Source organism: Nerophis ophidion, linkage group LG16 (assembly GCF_033978795.1).
Source record: "Nerophis ophidion isolate RoL-2023_Sa linkage group LG16, RoL_Noph_v1.0, whole genome shotgun sequence".
Classification (NCBI taxonomy): Eukaryota; Metazoa; Chordata; class Actinopteri; order Syngnathiformes; family Syngnathidae; genus Nerophis; species Nerophis ophidion.
This window is the reverse complement of record NC_084626.1, coordinates 282,126-298,061: the sequence shown is the minus strand read 5'-3', so window position 1 is coordinate 298,061 and position 15,936 is coordinate 282,126. Positions and strand designations below refer to the sequence as shown.

The 15,936-nt window shown below is 35.7% G+C and overlaps 1 long non-coding RNA gene across 4 annotated transcripts in view; it reads left to right on the top strand.

The window, feature by feature from the left end:
- The first annotated feature begins 801 nt into the window (after positions 1-801).
- The window catches only part of LOC133569951 (uncharacterized), a 42,165-nt gene continuing 27,030 nt past the window's right edge, over positions 802-15,936 (top strand). For 3 of the 4 annotated variants that reach the window (XR_009809993.1, XR_009809992.1, XR_009809991.1), the window contains exons 1-3: positions 802-936; positions 1,970-2,044; positions 2,230-2,294. This is a non-coding gene — a long non-coding RNA (uncharacterized LOC133569951). Of the gene's footprint in view, positions 937-1,969; positions 2,045-2,229; positions 2,295-11,436; positions 12,211-15,936 lie in introns of those variants that run through there. The other variant, XR_009809994.1, reaches the window with a different exon arrangement.

Sequence of the window (15,936 nt, the reverse complement as noted above, 5' to 3'; positions counted from 1 at the left end):
ACACACACACACACACACACACACACACACACACACACACACACACAAATTCCCTACTACAGTGTTTTTCAACCACTGTGCCGCGGCACTTGGATACAGCCAGGTGTGCCGTGGGAGATTATCTCGTTTCACCTATTTGGGTAAAAAATATTTTTTGCAAACCAGTAATTATAGTCTGCAAATTATGTGTTGAGTGTCGGTCCTGTCTAGAGCTCGACAGAGTAACCGTGCAATACTCTTCCATATCAGTAAGTGGCAGCCGGTAGCTAATTGCTTTGTGGATGTCGGAAACAGCGGCGTCTAATACTTAAACAAGGGCTGGGCGATATGGCCTTTTAAAAATATCTCGATATTTTTGGGTCATGTCACGATACGCGATATTTATTGCGATATTTTTGCCTTAGCCTTGAACAAACACTTGATGCATATAATCACAGCAGTATGATGAGTCTATGCGTTTACATTAAAACATTCTTATCCATACTGCATTGATATATGCTCATTTTAACCTTTCATGCAGAGAGGGAAATCACAACTAACCCAGTGGGCACCCGTCCTTAGTTCAACGTCGAGGTGAGGTTGAAATTACGTCGCGACGTCACTCAACCATATCCCGACCAAATCACAACCAACTGACGCCCCCACACCATATGTTGCAAATCTGGTTTGTTTTCATCATTGGGGGACATCGTCTTTTCAACGTGGTTTCAACGTGTACAATTCAACTTGCCAAACATTCTGCGCGCATCGGCCATTTGCGACAGTTTTCAACGAAACCGCTGCTTGATGGCAGCATGAACTAAAAGCCAAGCTTGTGCGCATGCGCGCTGAAGTACTTCCTTTCCAGTCCAGCAAGCAAGACTAAGAGCGAAGATTTGAATTGGAAATCGAACTATTTCACTGCAAAGAAAACCATCGACGTCCATAAAGATTCAGGTTTGTACCTTGAGATAATACTGGTTATTTATTTCGATATAATTTTGGCCCTTTCACAAGAGGGTTGCAGGAAAACGTTTATTTTGACTGTATAAACTGGACCTGAGCAAACTTTTTTTTTCTCCCCAAGCAGACAACAATTTTTTTCCCCACCTGCTCAAAAGCAAACAATTGTTTTTCCAGGCTAACACAAAACAAACTATTTTTTTGGGTTCTGTACCCATTGTCTTTTACAGCCGCGCCAGTCACTGTATTAATTTACTTCCTCTTGATTTTGATCTTCAAAACACCCGTCTGGATGGCAGTTAGGTTTTTCTGGCTCATTTTAATGTTTATTTAAAATGTTGCCAGTTTATTTTAAATACAGGTAGTTTTTAATTAGTTTGACTTGTTAGCAAGGCTTTGTCTCAAAAGGCAAGTCCACGGGTCGCCCATAAAAGGATCCATGTGATATTAAATGCTATGATCTTTACTTATTTTTTTATTTAACTGATAAGGCCAGTACTGCTATTACAAGAGCCTTTGTCAAGTATTGAAACTTCCAAATGGTTTCACTGTTGACCTGTTGGCCAACATGTATACTAAAATATATGACAATAAAATATCCAAACAGATTTTGTTGAAAGATGTTTTATGATTGACAATAAAAGACTGCACGGAGCGCAGAAATTTTGGGGGGTACAAAGTTTTTTCTCTTGGCACAAGAAGGCAACCAACTTTTTTTTTGCAGAGCTTACCGGAGCAAACTTTTTTTTTTATATACGTCAGGAGAACAAACTATTTATTTTTCAGATTTTGCTAAATAATCTCTTTTTTTCCCAAAAAAAACATACCCTCCCCCACGTTTCATCTTGTTCGCCCCTGAGTCTATGTACATGTACCACTACCGGTAATTGAAAAGCAGAACGTTAATGCAAGGCAATGTACCAATGATTTCAGTTTATGCATGTATGGAACGACACAGTACACTTGCTATGATACATATAATACGAAAAAGGATAATTTTTTGATAAAACTGTCCTTCCATGTGCAGAAATTGAAGACAGTGGAGGAACTACTCGACCTTGACGAGTTGATAAAAACTCAACCAAGCAAGAAAGATTTGCTGGTAAGTAATTATAACATTATAATTGTGTAGCTGTTTTTACATCGGAAATATTATTGTATTTAGATAGAAATTTCAGGTTATGAAATCGTGTAGATAAAACAGGCTCTATACTTGAATGTATATGTATGTGTTTGCCAGCCCCTTCCCCCAGTGTAGGCCAAACACATTCTCTTGTATATTTGCAGACAGCCAGGCTCTCAAAGATTGGTGGATATGACTTAAAGAGTTGTTTAAGCACCATCATGGACAGGTATTTTCCTCTTTCTCTTTATATATATTAAAAATAGGCGATGTAAGACCCAAATTCTAATCTATGAGTGCTTTAATCAACGTCGTTTCAACGTTGATTAAACGTCTCTGTTAGGTAGAAACTGAAAGTTGAATCAACGTTGAAACATTGATGTTGATTCAACGTCTGTATTCAAACGTTGATCCAACTTTCATTTTCAACCCAAATTGAACGTTGTTTCAACACGGGAAAGTAACGTTGTTTCAACGTTAATAAAACGTCACTGTGCCCACTCGGAAGTCACTTGACCAAAACTGTATTTATTAAAGAGTTATTAAGCGGTGGCACAAACATGCATGTAATTCCAAAACAGAAAGTGGAAGATTGTCAGAGACATTTTAAAACAGGCTATGAGTGCACTTTTGTGCATGATGTCACCAAGATGACATATCAAAACACTAAATTAAAGTGCACTTTTTGTATATAACACCACAACAATAGTTTAAAACAAATAAAGTGCAGTTTTGTGCATGATGTCACAAACTATTTCAATAAGTGTCAAATAAAAATGATCTGCATAATAGGAATTGAAATAGCAGTGCTTCTGGCAGTGAATTAGCAAACAGCTACAATTATACACAAAGCAAACTATAACCGGCTTCCCAAGAATATACAACAATTCTCCATAAAAGAGGAGAAATATTATCTTAGAGAAAAATGTAATTTAAATCATTTGTATGCGCGTACAACACTTGAGACCTTCAGTATATCAGTATGTGGAATTAATCTATGGAATGGATTAAGTAAAGCAATCAAACAATCTTCTAATATGATCCACTTCAAGAAACTCTTCAAACTTAAAATGTTTACAAAGTACGAAAAAGAAGAACCAAGATAAACATTCTGAATTTATTCACCCATTCGTTCTTTCATTCGCAAAATAATCTTATCTCATCGTATGGAATATAACTTACTTCAATTATGTATTTATTTTTAATGTGATTACTTATGGAGTGTATTATAAATACATTGAGAACAGGAAGTGAACAAAAGTTTTAGCAACTGTTAAGTAAAATAAAAGGTGTAGGATTAAATAAGCTCTGCTTCTTCCTACTCCTTTTCGAACATGTTGAAAAGAGAAACTGGAAATTGTGATGTATCATGTTGTATGCTTGCATGTTTGAAATAAACAACTCAAATTAAACTTTTTGTAGCAGCGCTTTTGCCGCATAATTGTTCGACATATTTCCGCTTGAATCCAAACCACCGCCAGACGATTGACCCCCTGCTGTTTTTCTTGAGAATTAATTCTTCCTCCATTTGTTACCAGACTGGCACCTTCTCTCTCTCTCGTATTACCAATCGCAAACCACTGTTAGCACACACAGCTAATGTTACCATGTAGCTACCTCTCTGCTCGGGGAGGGCGTGTGACGTTGCACACGTGACAGTATGTGACGTATGTAAGAAGGTGTGCTTGTTTTATGTCTCTGTGAGAAGGAGAGACAAGAGCAGGAAATGCATGCAGTCTAATGTCCACAGCTAAAAGCAACTGTGTGAGAACATATACCCGAAGATCACGATATAGTCATTTTCTATATCAGACAGAAAAAACTCCGCGATATATCGAGAATATCGATATATCGCCCAGCCCTAACGTAAACCAAAAATAAACAAAATGTGAGGTCCCCTAAGAAAATGCATTGAAGGGTAGGGAAGACTACGTAGAACGACAGTAAAACTGAACTGGCTAAAAAGTAAAAAAAAACAGAATGCTGGACGACATCAAAGACTTACTGTGGCGCAAAGACAGCATCCACAATGTACATCCAAACATGACATGACAATCAACAATGTCCCCACAGAGGATAAAAACCGCTGAAATATTCTTGATTGCTAAAAAAAAATGCGGGACATATCGCTCAAAGGAAGACATGCAACTGCTACAAGAAAATACCAAAAAGACAGAAAGCTACCAAAAAAGGAGCACAAGACAAGAACTAAAACACCACACACAGGAAAACAGCAAACAACTCAAAATAAGTCACGGCGTAATGTGACAGGTCGTGACAGTACACCTACTTTGAGACAAGAGCTATAGTGATGCATGCTTGGTTATGGTTTGAATTAATATCCAACAATTGCGACAACAACTTTTTACTGTCAACTAAGTTTCGTTTTTTTAAGTGATTTCTGCTGGTTGTGTGCTTCCGCATTTTTTCAACGCAAAAAAATGTGCCTTGGCTCAAAAAAGGGTGAAAAACACAGCCCTACTAAATACATCACACACCTTATTAATGCTATAATTCAAGCAGCTGACCAGTGCTCAGATCGATTTTAAAAACAAAAGGTCAAAATAATAAATAAAGGTGCAGAACTTGGTTTTATACAAGCAAAGTGATAACAGGTGGTACCTTTCCAAGCATTTCTAACTATTGTAGGATAAAATGTTAAAAGCACACTTCTGTTTTAGTCAAGTCATTTACAAAAGGTAAACATGGTAGGCATGTAGTTACATATTACCGGTACTTACAGAAATATAGGGGAATGACTACAAAAGAACACTTCTTTCAATAACGGTGTTACAAAAAAGATCAATTAGAAAAATACACAATGCTGGATATAGAGAACAAACAAACCCTTTATTCATCCATCCATCCATTTTCTACCGCTTATTCCCTTTCGGGGTGGCGGGGAGCGCTGGCGCCTATCTCAGCTACAATCGGGCGGAAGGCGGGGTACACCCTGGACAAGTCTCCACCTCGTCGCAGGGCCAACACAGATAAACAGACAACACTCACACTCACATTCACACACTAGGGCCAATTTAGTGTTGCCAATCAACCTATCCCCAGGTGCATGTCTTTGGAGGTGGGAGGAAGCCGGAGTACCCGGAGAGAACCCACGCATTCACGGGGAGAACATGCAAACTCCACACAGAAAGATCCCGAGCCTGGATTTGAACCCAGGACTGCAGGACCTTCGTATTGTGAGGCAGATGCACTAACCCCTCTGCCACAGTGAAACCTAACCCTTTATTCATTGAATCGAAAATACTGAAATTCCACGACATTGTGAATTTTCCAACAGTTAAAATTATACACAAGGCACACTACAAGCTGCTAAACAAAAATTTACAACAATTCTTAACAAGAGGACAAATATAATCCTAGAGAAAAATGTAATTTAAAACATTTGTACGCGCGAACAACATTTAAGACCTTTATAGTTATATCAGTATGTGGAATTAAATTATGGAATGGATTAAGCAAAGAAATGCAATAATGTACTAATATGATCCACTTCAAGAAACTTTTAAAACTTAAAAGTTTACAAAGTACAAAGAAGAACCATGATCAACATTCTGACTATTTGATCGATACATTAATTTTCTAGATAATCTTGCTTATCTCACCATATGAAATATAACTTACTTCACCAATTATGTTTTTGTTTATTTTTATCGTTATTACTTATGGAGTATATTGTGAATACATTTAGAAATAAGAAGTGAACAAAAGTTGTAGTAACTTCTATGTAAAGGAAAAGGGGGAGGATTAAATAAATTGCTTCTTCCTACTCCTTTTCGAACATGTTGAATAGAGAAACTGGAAACTGTTATGTGTCATGTTGTATGCTTGCATGTTCCAAATAAACACAAACTCAACGCATCCAAAGTATCCAAGGCAGACAAATATTAGAAAGTAGTCAGTAACAAACGTGTCCACACAGCGTTCAACCTACTGTGTCACAAGCTTAACTTCATGAATTATTGTGACCACTAGGTGTCACCAAAAACACTTACCGCTCCCCTTTAACTTAAAGGGGAATTTAACTTTATTTTTAGCCTCCCATTCACAATACTTAAGAATTCTAAATAGTAAATACATGTGAACAAAAGTCTGTTTACAATGCTGTCTATATGAGTCGCTCTATTCTGCCTATAAAGCGCTTAAAAAAACACCCAAATACCTCCATTAAAGATGTTTATACATGGTGGAAATATATGTAATGTAGAAACAGACATTTACGTATAGATAAAAAAAAAAAAGAAATGTATTTACGTATATTGGTCATTTCAAACATACGGTGGCGCATTAATTTCACAAACGCACCCCAATGTTCGCTTTTTCCTTTGACAAAATCACTGAGTACTACCTCTACTGCAGACTTCATGAGAGCCAACAAACATAAAACCTCACTTGCTGTACAATGTCTGCTGTCATTAGGATGCCGACTGATAGACTCTTGTTGTATTCCTGTTTCCAATTCCCGTGTCCATAGGAGTTGGGAAATTGTGTTAGATGTAAATATAAACGCAACACAATGATTTGCAAATCATTTTCAACCCATATTCAGTTGAATATGCTACAGAGACATGATATTTGATGTTCAAACTCAAACTTTATTTTTTTTTTGCAAATAATAATTGACTTAGAATTTCATGGCTGCAACACGTGCCAAAGTAGCTGGGAAAGGGCATGTTCACCACTGTGTTACATCACCTTTTCTTTTAACAACACTCAAACATTTTCTGAACTGTTCCTGAGCCCATGTGGTGATATCCTTTAGAGATTGAGTCGGTTTTTGATGCAGTGCCGTCTGAGGGATCGAAGGTCACGGTCATTCAATGTTGGTTTCCGGCCATGCTCCTTACGTGGAGTGATTTCTCCAGAATCTCTGAACCTTTTGATAATATTATGGACCGTAAATGTTGAAATCCCTAAATTTCTTGCAAATGCACTTTGAGAAACCTTGTTCTTAAACTGTTTGACTATTTGCTCACGCAGTTGTGGACAAAGGGGTGTACCTTGCCCCATCCTTTCTTGTGAAAGACTGAGCATTTTTTGGGAAGCTGTTTTTATACTCAATCATGGCACCCACCTGTTCCCAGTTAGCCTGCACACCTGTGGGATATTCCAAATAAGTGTTTGATGAGCATTCCTCAACTTTACCAGTATTTATTGCCAATTTTTTTCCCAACTTCTTTGTCACGTGTGGCTGGCATCAAATTCTAAGGTTAATGATTATTTGCACAAAAATTTTTTTTATCAGTTTGAACATCAAATAAGTTAAAGTACCAATGATTGTCACACACACACTAAGTGTGGTGAAATTTGTCCTTAGCATTCAACCCATCTCCTTGATCACCCCCTGGGAAGTGAGGGGAGCAGTGGGCAGCAGCGGTGCCACGCCCGGGAATCATTTATGGTGATTTAATCCCCAGTTCCAACCAATCGGGGGTGTTGCTGGCATCAAATTCTAAAATTAATGATTATTTGCAAAAAATATATAATGTTTATCAGTTTGAACATCAAATATCTTGTCTTTGTAGCATATTCAACTGAATATGGGTTGAAAATGATTTGCAAATCATTGTATTCTGTTTATCTTTACATCTAACACAATTTCCCAACTCATATGGAAACAGGGTTTGTAGATGAAGAATAACTTGCGTAGAGTGTCTGTGCCATTCTCGGCATTTCCAGGTCTAAATTGGCTATCAAAGTGTCCCAACTTGTTGGATTGTGTCCTCATCCTTCTACTATTAAGGTGAGAGGCATTATTTTTTATCTAGAATAAACTTCCATGATCTCAGATGCGAGAAAGCAGATCACCAGTTGATGTCAACATAACTACACAAACTTCTGATCCTGGCGCTGCTATAGTTTGTCTCTGTTAGCACTTATAATAAAAACATCACTAATACTTACTTAATATTCAATTAGCAAAATGTAAATGGAGTATTGTTGGCTTTTTTTTGGATGGTAATTAATTTGGTTTTATGAACAGGATAGAGGAACTCTCATTGACTCCATGGTAAGTGGACTTTTATTTACGAATTACAATAGATTAAAAAAAAAATAATACATCGGTCGTCTTGTCTTTTATAATGATTTTGAATGATAGGCAAAATTCTAAAAAAAAAAGTGCAGTTCCCTTTTAAAGACAGCATGAGTCCAGTCATAAAAAGGTTAGTGTTTTTCATACTGACCATTGTTCTGACACATTTTACTTGAGCCAACCTTTATAACATTCCACACTACAAAAAAATACAAGTATGTAAGATTCCTGCTGATATTGCACTACATCATTATCGGTATAGACCAATAGTCAAGGCTCCAATATTGGTATAATACGGTAAGCGAAAAAAATGTATCGAGACAACCTTAGTCCATACGGGGAAAAAAAATCTTATAACCGTTGATATTGCAATTGGGGTGTTTTTAACCATGCCTGTTTTAAGTGATGCCCTACAGTATTCCCAATAACTTTATTGCCAGGATGTTAAAATCTACGTATGCATTATCTGCCGACCTCCAGTTGACACTTCTTTCATGTGCACTTCGCACCTCTATGGCTCTAATCACCGGAGCTTATGACAAATGTGTCAGAATTAAGCATGCAAATACTTTTCTAGCATGATCGCAACAGAGGAGTTCCTCGCTCTTCTGTCTGCGACACTGCAAAGTACAAACCCCGTTTCCATATGAGTTTGCAAATTGTGTTAGATGTAAATATAAACACAACACAATGATTTGCAAATCATATTCAATTGAATATGCTACAAAGACAACATATTTTATGTTCAAACTGATAAACTTTTTTTTTGCAAATAATCAACTCTAGAATTTGATGCCAGAAACACGTGCCAAAGTAGTTAAGAAAGGTGGCCATAAATACTGATAAAGTTGAGGAATGCTCATCAAACACTTAATTGCAACATCCCACAGGTGTGCAGGCTAATTGGGAACAGGTTGGTGCCATGATTGGGTAAAACACAGCTACCCAAAAAATCCTCAGTCTTTCACAATAAAGGATGGGGGGAGGTACACACCTTTGTCCACAACTGCATGAGAAAATAGTCAAACAGTTTAAGAAAATGTTTCTCAAAGTGCAATTGCAAAAAATGTAGGGATTTCAAAATTTACAGTCCATGATATCATCAAAACGTTGAGAGAATCTGGAGAAATCCCTCCACGTACGCGGCATGGCCGGAAACCAACATTGAATGACAGTGACCTTCGATCTCTCAGACGGCACTACATCAAAAACTGACTCAATCTCTAAAGGAAATCACCACATGGGCTCAAGAACACCTCAGAAAACCACTGTCACTAAATACAGTTAGTCGCTACATCTGTAAGTGCAAGTTAAAGCTCTACTATGCAAAGCAAAAGCCATTTATCAACAACATCCAGCTATATTTCTAACAAACACAAATCCTAATTTCTTCAGTGATCTTTTCCAGAACAAAAATTTTAAAATAAATTCAAAGACTTTGAAGTAAGATTAAAATTTGATTCTACAGATTTTCTAGATTTTCCAGAATATTTTTTTTGAATTTTAATCATAATAAGTTTGAAGAAATATTTCACAAATATTCTTCGTCGAAAAAACAGAAGCTAAAATGAAGAATTAAATTTAAATGTATTATTCTTTACAATAAAAAAATACATTTACTTGAACATTGATTTAAATTGTCAGGAAAGAAGAGGAAGGAATTTAAAAGGTAAAAAGGTATATGTGTTTAAAAATCCTAAAATCATTTATAAGGTTGTATTTTTTCTCTAAAATTGTCTTTCTGAAAGTTATAAGAAGCAAAGTAAAAAAAATAAATGAATTTATTTAAACAAGTGAATACCAAGTCTGTAAAATATTTTCTTGGATTTTCAAATTCTATTTGAGTTTTGTCTCTCTTAGAATTTAAAATGTCGAGCAAAGCGAGACCAGCTTGCTAGTAAATAAATACAATTAAAAAAAATAGAGGCAGCTCACTGGTAAGTGCTGCTATTTGAGCTATTTTTAGAACAGGCCAGCGGGCAACTCATCTAGTCCTTACGGGCGACCTGGTGCCCGCGGGCACCGCCCTGGTGACCCCTGGTGTAGAGTGACGTCAGCAACATGGCGTGTTCCCGGGCGGCAAAAGCGCACCGAAGTTTGCCCACATGTTGATAAAAAGAACGCAACAGTTCAACTTTGAATAATTCTCATTTTACTGGTTCATCAAGACAATCCAATCCACTTTATTTATATAGCACATTTAAACAACAATAACGTTTCCAAAGTGCTGCACAGCCATGTTAAAAACAATTGTAAAAAAAAAAAATAAATAAATAAAATAAAATAAAAAATATATATATATATATATATATATTACGCTCCACCAATGACTGAATAAAAACAAAAAATAAATATAAAACCAATAAAAACAATATAAAAACAAATATGATTAGAAACTATTTTAAAAGGGTAAAATCAATTAAAACAGTAAAATAGAAATCAAAGTGTATAAAAAACACAGAGGACAACAGAGGACCACACAACTCACGTAGTGTTAAAAGCCAAAGAATAAAAGTGGGTCTTAAGACAAGACTCTAAACACTCCACTGTGGAAGCAGTTTGAACATGGAGTGGCAAAGTGTTCCAGAGCTTAGGGCCGACCAGAGAGAAGGCCCTGTCTCCCCTGGTCTTAAGTCTGGTCTTGGGCACCACGAGCTGGAACTGGCTCTCGGACCTCAGAGCGCGCGCAGGAATGTAAATTTGGATGAGGTCCGAGATATATTGAGGTGCCAGTCCATGTAAAGATTTAAAAACAAACAGCAACGTTTCAAAATCAATTCTAAAACGAACAGGGAGCCAGTGCAAACTCTGAAGAATTGGGGTTATATGCTGACGTTTCCTGGCCCCTGTTAAAAGTTGTGCTACCGCGTTCTGGACTAACTGCAACCGAGAGAGAGCTTTTTGGCTGATGCCAGCATAAAGTGCATTGCAGTAGTCCAGGAGACTTGAAATAAAAGCATGCACGACTTGTTCAAAAAGGTTAAAAGATAAAAATGGTTTAACCTTTACTAAAAGACGAAGGTGATAAAAACACGATTTTAAAACGCCATTGACTTGTTTGTCTAGTTTAAAATCGCTGTTTATAGTGGCGCCAAGTTGACAAGGACATACGAGCAATACGCAATGAATGTTGTGTTTTTGAATCGCACCAATCTCCTCCCAGGCAGCAGCAGTCATCTGACGTGAATAAAACCAGTATTAATACCGCCGATATTACCTGTTAAATTGAAATGAATGCATTCTTATTTAGACAAGCCTGAAAAGATATTTTGACAAATTTCTAGGCGGGCAGTAACAGCTCAGTTCACGTCTGCTGCAGGGAGAAGTACCACTTGGCCAGGAAAGACAAATGCCACCGAGGAGTGACTAAGTTTGTGGTCAAAAGCTTACAACAATTTTCCACATAGATACTCCTTCGGTAGGTGAATTTTCAATTGTAGTCAGAGAAAAGTTACATGTTTTGCTCCATTCACATTTTCTCTGTTATTATGTTATACAGGTACAACTCAAAAAAGGCATATAGTTCATTCATGTCAGCAATTGAACTTCAAATGTGAAACTATCCATCCATCCATTTTCTACCGCTTATTCCCTTTCGGGGTCGCGGGGGGCGCTGGCGCCTATCTCAGCTACAATCGGGCGGAAGGCGGGGTACACCCTGGACAACACAGATAGACAGACAACATTCACACTCACATTCACACACTAGGGCCAATTTAGTGTGAAACTAATGTGCTATTAACTCATTACATGCAAAGTGACATACTATATTAAAACCTCTATTCCAGAGGTCACTAACGCTCAAATAGCAGCACTTACCAGTGAGCTGCCTCTATTTTTTAAATTTTATTTATTTACTAACAAGCTGGTCTCGCTTTGCTCGACATTTTTAAATTTAAGAGAGACAAAACTCAAATAGAATTTGAAAATCCAAGAAAATATTTTAAAGACTTGGTTTTCACTTGTTTAAATAAATGCATTTATTTTTTTTACTTTCTTTCTTACTACTTTCAGAAAGACAATTTTAGAGAAAAAATACAACCTTTAAAATGATTTTAAGATTTTTAAACACATATACCTTTTTACCTTTTAAATTCCTTCCTCTTCTTTCCTGATAATTTAAATCAATGTTCAGGTATTTTTTTTTTTTTATGCAAAGAATAATAATTCAATTTTAATTTAATTCTTCATTTTAGCTTCTGTTTTTTCGACAAAGAACATTTGTAAAATATTTCTTCAAACTTATGATTAAAATTTAAAAAAAGTATTCTGGCAAATCTAGCAAATCTTTAGAATCAAATTTAAATCTTATTTCAAAGTCTTTTGAATTTCTTTTAAAATTTTTGTTCTGGAAAATCTAGAAGAAATAATGATTTGTCTTTGTTAGAAATATAGCTTGGTCCAATTTGTTTTATATTCTAACAAAATGCAGATAAGATTTTAACCTATTTAAAACATGTCATCAACATTCTAAAATTAATCTTAATCAGGAAAAATTACTAATGATGTTCCATAAATTCTTTTTTAAATTTTTTCAAAAAGATTCGAATTAGCTAGTTTTTCTCTTCATTTTTTTCAGTTGAATTTTGAATTTTAAAGAGTCGAAATTGAAGATAAACTATGTTTCAAAATGTAATTTTCATTTTTTTCCTTGTTTTCTCCTCTTTTAAACCGTTCAATTAAGTGTTTTTTTTCATCATTTATTCTCTACAAAAACCTTCTGTAAAACAAAAAAAAAAATGTACGACGGAACGACAGACAGAAATACCCATTTTTTTTATATATATACACCGGTATATAGATTTATTTATTAAAGGTAAATTGGGCAAATTAGCTATTTCTGACAATTTTTTTAAGTGTGTATCAAACTGGTAGCCCTTCGCATTCATCAGTACCCAAGAAGTAGCTCTTGGTTTCAAAAAGGTTGGTGACCCCTGCTCTATTCAATACAACTTTGAATGATCATGGCTTAAAAAAAAAAAAAACATGATTTACAATTTAAGGTTTTCATAAACTGGAAACAATAAATAACATATCAAAATAAGGTTTGAAATATCTCCATGTCGCGTGTCATGAGCCCATGTCATTATATAAGTTTTACCTTGTGAATCTAAACAAACCTTAGCACTGTAAATTGCACGGTATATTTTCTAGCTAGATGACATCAATTCTTACAAGTTTTAAAAAATGTTACGAAATGTTACATTCTTGTTTAATTTCCACGTTTTACTTTTTTTTTTTAATTCTACAGGAATGTTTTTTTTAATCTATTTTCAAAAGATATTTTCCTATGCTATGTGCCTCTTAAGACCTCACTGTTGGCTTTGTAAGGACATGTTAGCTCCAAACTAAACAAAATTGATGCTAATCCATCATATGGTTGTGTTTTTTTTTCCCCCAAAAAGGAATCGATGAGAGCAGTTAAAGAACCGAAGCCGTTACGCGGAATCGAAATTTGAATCGGAAAAATCTTATCAATTCCCATTTCCACTTTTGATGGATGTGGATGTTAAAATGGGTTTCTGTTTTTGTTGTTTGTGTATGCATGGGTCAATCATATGTGCGCAATATGTATTAATTATTGCTCATGGTTTTTCATTTACTTTTGTAGCTGTATGTAGAAATGGCTATAGCTGGTTCCATCAGTTCTGTGCTCTTAATGTCTTTTTCATCCTTTGTGTTCCTTGATGTGTCATTCTTGTTTTCATGTATTTTTTTCCTTTTTTTTTTCTATCTGCACAGCAACACACATCATTTCCAAATTGTGGGATAAATAAAGTCTATCCTATCTTTTTGTTTGGGGCCTGCAGTTGCCACGGGCACCTGAAATTACCTTACATCCCAATGGTGTCCAGGGGAAAAACTTACACAGAATAGAAGGAAAACAAGGCACGGATCCATCAATGCATATAAAGTATTAAATAACCAAATTAAAAAGAAAAGTTAGCTAGTTAGCTCATTAATTTGTTTCAGTGTTTTTTGTGGCCGTAATGTCTTAATTTTTATCCTAGTTTTATTCCTACTATTTTGTACTTTTTATTTTTAATATAGTTTATGAATTGTTAAAATGTTGTTTGACTAGGACAGGGGTAGGGAACCTATGGCTCTAGAGCCAGATGCGGGTCTTTTGATGACTGCATCTGGCTCTCAGATAAATCTTAGCTGACATTGCTTAACACGATAAGTAATGAATAATTCCGCTGGTTATCACGATGTTAAAAATAACGTTCAAAATATAAACCATTTTCATGCATTTTAATCCATCCATCTGTTTTCTATCGCACCTGTTCAAGAAATAACAATGTTATTAAAAATAGTTAAAGGCTTTTTACACTTTAACAATGTTGGTCTTACTTAAAAAATGCACGCATTTAGTTGTATTCAGCGTTAAAAAATATGATATAGCTCTCACGGAAATACATTTTAAAATATTTGACTTTCTTGACTTTCCAAAAAGGTTCCCGACCCCTGGATTAAGAAGTTATCCAGAGCATGCATTGATTTATACTTTTAGATGAGGGAAATTATAAATAACTCGATGTGAATGCTCCAATGGTTAAGTTGAACTTCAAAATGACAATGGGACATTGAAAAATATCCCATTCGTTTCAATGGGAATTTCACGGAAATTTGGGAATTTCGGGAATTTTTTGGAAAAAAGTAAAAAAAAACTTGAATGGTCTGAATGAGTTGAAATGGTTGGTGTTGGAATTTTTCAAATCGGTCGAGAAATGTTGAAGAAGTAACATTTTTAATTGAGAAATAGTATCACAGAATTCCTGCAATTTTGGGACAGCCGGGAATTTTTACAGTTAAAAATCCAACTTTGTTTTTTTGTCCTGATTAAGAGGAATGATTTGACTGTGGAACGGTTAAAGTGGGTTGAAAAATGTGGAAGGAGTAGTCGACAGAAAAAAGGGTTTAAAAAATTCCTGGAACTTTTTTTTACTTAGAAAAATAATAGTTTGAATGTCCAGGATGAGTGGAATGTGTTGAAGGTGGAATGGTTTGAATCGGTTGAAAAATATGGAAATGGGGGAAGTTTGAAGTGGAACTTTACGAAAAACCTTAAATTCCGGGAAATCTGGAAATTTTTGGAATTAGTCAAGGGAAAGCCTGGATTCCAGAGTGGGCTGAACAGTTTTAAATTGGAACTGTTTGAATCCGGTGAAAAATGTGGAAGGTAGATTGTGCCAGAATCCGGAGAAGAAGAAGAGGAAGTAGAGGAATAATAATAAATAGATGAATTTTGGTGTAGAAAACCAAAAGCATTCACAAAATGATCTCACTGCCAAAGCATGAAGTTATTACTGTATGGCATTTTTACAATAAAACCCCAAGCCAAATTTCAATTGAACTAAATGTTTACATACAGTATTTCAGAATAACTGAAATATTCTGATTCATTGAAATTGCTGACAGTGATTGTTTCCATGATATTAAAGAGTTATAACCGATTGACTTTTAAAATGTACAACGACCAGTCTTTTGAGAGGAACAGCGAAAGAACACCATTGTCCTGACAAGAAGTGTATTCCAGTATGTGTGTGTTTGACCAGTGGGCTTGGGGGCGCACTAAGTCAAAAGGGACGCCACGATAACCAGAAAACATGAGTGAAGAAAGCATAAAAGGTGCATACAACAGACAAAAAAAAAGCAAGCAAAAAAGTAATTACTGGTTCAAAAACAAGCTCCCACTCACAAGATTTGCATGCAACTTTGGTAGAAAAAAAAAAAAAAAGCCCAAAGTCGCTCTAAAACCACCAGTAGCCTTCTAGATCTTGGATAATTGCTGCACGCAAAAAGGTCCAGTAGTAAA